The 5,234-nt window shown below is 52.9% G+C and overlaps 1 long non-coding RNA gene across 1 annotated transcript in view; it reads right to left on the bottom strand.

The window, feature by feature from the left end:
- The window catches only part of LOC116557967, a 9,567-nt gene extending 4,881 nt beyond the window's left edge, over positions 1–4,686 (bottom strand). The window contains exon 1 of the long non-coding RNA XR_004271769.1: positions 4,673–4,686. This is a non-coding gene — a long non-coding RNA (uncharacterized LOC116557967). The remainder of the gene's footprint in view (positions 1–4,672) is intronic.
- Positions 4,687–5,234: the final 548 nt, after the last annotated feature.

Genomic DNA, 5,234 nt, shown 5'->3' on the forward strand with positions numbered 1-5,234 from the left:
AAAAAAAAAAAAAAAAAAAAAAAAAGAAAGGAAGGAAGAAAGGAAGAAAGAGAGAGAGAAAGAGAAAAAAAGAAAAGAAAAGAAAGGTGGGCTAGGCTGGGTGCTGTGGCTCAATCCTGTAATCGTAGCACTTTGAGAGGCCGAGGTGGGTGGATCACCTGAGGTCAGGAGTTCAAGACCAGCCTGGCCATCATGGCGAAACCCCATCTTTAAAAAATTAAAAAAAAAAAAAAGAGAGAGAGAGAAAAAAGGAAGGTGGGATAGCAGGGCCGGATGTGGTGGCTCACGCCTATAATCCCAGCACTTTGGGAGGCTGAGGAAGGTGGATCACCTGAGGTTGGGAGTTTGAGACCAGCCTGACCAACATGGAGAAACCCTGTCTTTACCAAAAATACAAAACTAGCTGGGAGTGGTGGCACATGCCTATAACCCCAGCTACTCAGGAGGCTGAGGCAGGAGAATCACTTGAACCTGGGAGGCAGAGATTGTGGTGAGCCAAGATGGTGCCATTGCACTCCAGCCTGGGCAATAAGAGTGAAACTCTGTCTCAAAAAAATACCCAGCTGTGGCCGGGCATGGTGGCTCACGCCTGTAATCCAAGCACTTTGGAGGCCAAGGCAGGCGAATCGCATGAGGTCGGGAGTTCAAGACCAGCCTGACCAACATGGTGAAACCCCATCTATATTAAAAAAAAAAAAAAAAAAAAAAACCCAGCTGTGATAGTGTGTGCCTCTAGTACCAGCTATTTGGGAGGCTGAGGAAGGAGGATTGCTTAAGCCTGGGACGTCAAGGATACAGTGAACCATGATTGTGCCATTGCACTCCAGCCTGAGCAACAGAGGGAGACCTTGTTAAAAAAAAAAAAAAAAAAGATGGCTTTAGAGGAAGCTGATCATTACCAGACACTGAATCTGCCTACACCTTGGCTGCAGACTTCCCAGACTCCAGACCATAAGAAATCTATTTCTTTTATTTATAAGCCACCCATTTTATGGTGTTTCATTACAGCAGCCCAAATGAACTAAGGCAGAGCATCATCATCACCATCTATCTGCTATTGGGGTGGAGACACCAGTAGCACTGTCCAGTGCCACTCGGTGGAGAGTGACAGTTTGCTTTCCTTCCATGTGTCCTGTCTACACATCCACAGGAGGTGTGGCTGCTGGAGGCGTGAAGGGGAGCGGAGGCGCTGAGGCTGGCTTCTAGCAGGAAAGGGCTAACCTGCTTGCTGAGTCTGAGCCTCCGACATCAGAGCCCTGCCTCCCTCCCACCTCCGCCCACACATCTTACACAAACTTCTCTCCCGGGGCCACCCCAGACCTAAGCACGGAGTGATGACAACGCAGTCATGGGCTTGCCTCTGAAATTCCCCTCCAGGAGAGCGGTGGCGGGCTTGTGCACAGCCTGCCCCTTCCATGGCTGCTGATGGAGGAAGCTAATGAGGGTGGGGAAGGGACGGGCAGCGGATGGGGGAGGTTCCACAGAAAGAGCAAGAGGAAGAGAAGGAGGAGGTGTGGGCAGCTGGAGACAGGGTAAGGTAGTTGAACTGGATACGCTGTCTAGGGGAGTACAGATTTGGGTTCAGCCTTCAGGCAGGACTGGGGTGTCAGTACCGGCTAAGAGAGACACCCCACTCCGGGTTCCCTCCTCTCTAAACATCACTCCAGGATCCAGGCTCCTTGTGACACTTCTATTTGGGGTCAGGGACCTCTTCCAGGAATTGATAAGAGTTGGGGCCCCCACCCCAGGAAAATCGTCCTCCACATAATCTTGAGCTCCTACTGCCCAGGCCATCTGTGGTTTCTCCTAGGATTCTGCATTAGGGACCTCAAAGCAAAGGGAGAAACTGTTTCTCCAAGAGATGGCAAAGATGTTTGCAAAAATGCTGATTCCCAGGCCTGACCTCAGCTAGGCTGAGCCAGATTCTGGAGGTGTGGTCTGGGGCCTACGTTTGTTTTTCCTTTTTTTTTGAGATAAAGTCTTGCTCTGTCGCCAGTCTGGAGTGCAGTGGCGCGATCTCAGCTCACTGCAACCTCCGCCTCCCAGGTTCAAGCAATTCTCCTGCCTCAGCCTCCTGAGTAGCTGGGATTACAGGCGCACGCCACCACGCCCAGCTAATTTTTGTATTTTTAGTAGAGACAGGGTTTCACCATATTGGCAAGGATGGTCTTGATCTTTTGACCTCCTTAACCACTCACCTCAGCCTCCCAAAGTGCTGGGATTACAGGCGTGAGCCACTGTGCCCTGCCAAGTTTTGTATTTTTAGTAGAGACGGAGCTTTGAGATGTTGGCCAAGCTGGTCTCCAACTTCTGACCTCAAGTGATCCACCCACCTTGGCCTCCCAAAGTGCTGGGCGTGAGCCACCTCGCCCAACCTGGGACCTGTGTTTTAAACAGGACACCAGATAAGCCTGGGAAGCTGGCTGAAGGTCATTGTAGAGAGGGTTAGGGGAGAGGGGACTAGGTAAAAAGGCAGATTCCTGGCTCCATCTCCAGAGACTTGGATTAGGAAGGGCAGGCTGGGTTCAGGAATCTGCATTTTAATCAAACAGCCCAGTGATTTTGATGCCCAGAGACCTTGAAGGAGGCCTGGGAGAGCCGAGAGCCAGCCCTAAGTGATCAGGCTAGGTGCGGGCACTGGAAGGCCTGCGGTGGATTTATATGGTTTTATAGAAATCTGCTCTAGCGGATGTGCCAGGCCAGGAAGCCAGCCCTCCCCAGGGCTCCAGGTGAAAGGCCATAGCGTGGGCTGGTCCGGGAGCTCTTCTCTTTTCCGGGTAGGCAGCCGGGTGTGAGTCCCAGTTTTGTATTCACCACCTGTGGGGTCTTGACCAAGTCTCCTGGGGCCTCAGTTTCTCTGCCAGTGAAATGAGAGGCCTTTCCAACTCCAACAGTCTGTGGCCATGTCATGGTGGCCCTGGCCACAAGTCAGGACAGCCTGCAATCCTCATCCAGCCAGCCCTCCCCACCAGCACCCTGCCCCTCCCTGGGAGAGGGCCTGGGGCCAAGAGGCTGGCAGCTCAAGGCCTTCTCCAGCCAGCTTCCCTTGAGGTGTGCAGCTGGAAGAACCGCTCTGTCATCTGGAGTTGTCCCCATCCCCTGAGGCACCATGAGTGTTTGGTCTGAGTAATTGCTGGTGTGTGTGGGAGGTGGGAGGGGCATGGCTGGGCTGGGGACTGGAGATGGGTGTGTGGCAATGTCAGGCCCCTGAGGCTAACAGCCCTGTCCTCCTGCCTCCTCTGCGGGAAGGGTTTCCAGGCCTGAGTGGACGTCTCTAGGGTCCCGCCTGGGTGTAGTACACAGAAAGGCAGTGCCTCGTGCCTCTCCACGGAGGCTCTGGAGGGAAGGTTCCTGGGAACTTGGTAACCATACAGGTGCCTTCCCCAGTTTCTGCTTTTTTTTATCTTTTTTTTTTGAGACAGAGTCTTGCTCTGTCACCCAGGATGCAGTGCAGCGCAGGGGTACGATCTTGGCTCACTGCAACCTCCGTCTCCCAGATTCAAGCGATTCTCCTACCTCAGCCTCCAGAGTAGCTGGGATTACAGGTGTGCACCACCATGCCCGGCTAATTTTTGTCTTTTTAGTAGAGACGGGGTTTCACCATGTTGGCCAGGCTGGTCTCAAACTCTTGACATCGGGTGATCCACCCGCCTGGACCTCCCGAAGTGCTGGGATTACAAGCGTGAGCCACCGTGCCTGGCTGCCTCCCGCTCTCTCTAGGTAGATCACACACCTTTCAGCCGCTACATGCTCCTGCGCACTCCTCCCTCCTCTGCTTCCTTCTCTCCCACCTCACTCCCCCGCCTCCAGCTTTCTGATTTGGAAGGACGGCTGTGGGCAGCTGGCTACAACAACAACCCCACTTCCGCTGGTCCATATACCCAGATTCCAAAATCCTTAGGAAGTAGAGTTGGAAGGAGAATGAGAGAAGGAACCCAAATTAAACATTTGGCTTCCTCTCTACTCAAAGTTCTCAGCACCACTGTTTTGTATAAGAAACCCACAGACTGAGAAAACCATAAGAGTTATGAGGGAGGAAATGGGCTGGCATTTAAAGCTCATTCAGTCCTTTCTTTCAACGGGTATTTATTGAGCATCTACTATATGCCAGGCTCCAGGGAGACAACAGTGAGCAGATAATGCAGTGTTTGCTCTCACAGAGGCACCAACTCGAGAGGAGAGGTGGCCCCCTCCAAGGGCCTTTTGTGGCTTCCTGCCTTGATTGGTGGTAAACAGTTGTCCTCAGTCCCAGTCTTCAAGCCCCGGGAATAGAGCAGAATCCAGCGGCTGCTCTGAACATTTGTTCTCTGTGGGGCCCCTTCTCGCTGTGGCCTCACTCTCCACCTGTCCCCGAGCCTCTGGACATTTCCCCTGGGCAGCTGTCTCTCTCCCTTCCTTCTTTCCTCCCTCCCTCTCTCGCCTGATTTTTCTTTTTTTTTTTTTTTTTGAGATGGAGTCTCAGTTTGTAGCCCAGACTGGAGTGCAGTGGCTCAATCTTGGCTCACTGCGACCTCTGCCTCTAGGGTTCAAGCACTTCCCCTGCCTCAGCCTTCTGAGTAGCTGGGATCACGGGTGTGTGTCACTATGCCCGGCTAAGTTTTGTATTTTTAGTAGAGACAGGGTTTCACTATATTGGCCAGGCTGGTCTCAAACTGCTGACCTTGTGATCTACCTGCCTCAGCCTCCCAAAGTGCTGGAATTACAGGCATGAGCCACCTCGCCTGTCTTCTCCCCTGATTTTGGCCCTGACTGCTGGATCTCAGTCCTGGCCCATCAAGCCCATCAGCATCCCCGTTGGAGATTTCAGAGAGCAAGGCTCTGCTTCAGGATGGTCTGAGTGTGGCAGTGCAGGGGCAGGGCCTGGACTCTGGATATTTTAAAGCTCTCCAGATCTTTCTGAGACAATTGCAGATTGAGAGCTTAACCCCCAAAGGCTGAAGGAAAAGACTGATGGGCATTTCCCCCTGGTATGATCTGGAGTTGCGATGTACAGAGGGGTGGGCCTGGGGGATTTTTAGGAAGATTGGGGACCTCAAAGCCAGGCCTGAGGAGACAGGACCAGGCCCAACAGGTCCAGAGGTGGACCAGCTGTGGGCTGATCTCACTCAGGTGGATAGTGAGAGGCAGGGACCCTCTGCCTGCTTCTCAGGGTACCCTCACAGCCCTCTGTTTCCTGAAGGCTGCAGAAGGATCTGGGGCAGAGCCTGCCTTTCTGAGTTCAAAGAGGAGAAGGT

Source organism: Sapajus apella, unplaced genomic scaffold, assembly GCF_009761245.1.
Source record: "Sapajus apella isolate SASKATOON/1434 unplaced genomic scaffold, GSC_monkey_1.0 scaffold20, whole genome shotgun sequence".
Taxonomy (NCBI): domain Eukaryota; kingdom Metazoa; phylum Chordata; class Mammalia; order Primates; family Cebidae; genus Sapajus; species Sapajus apella.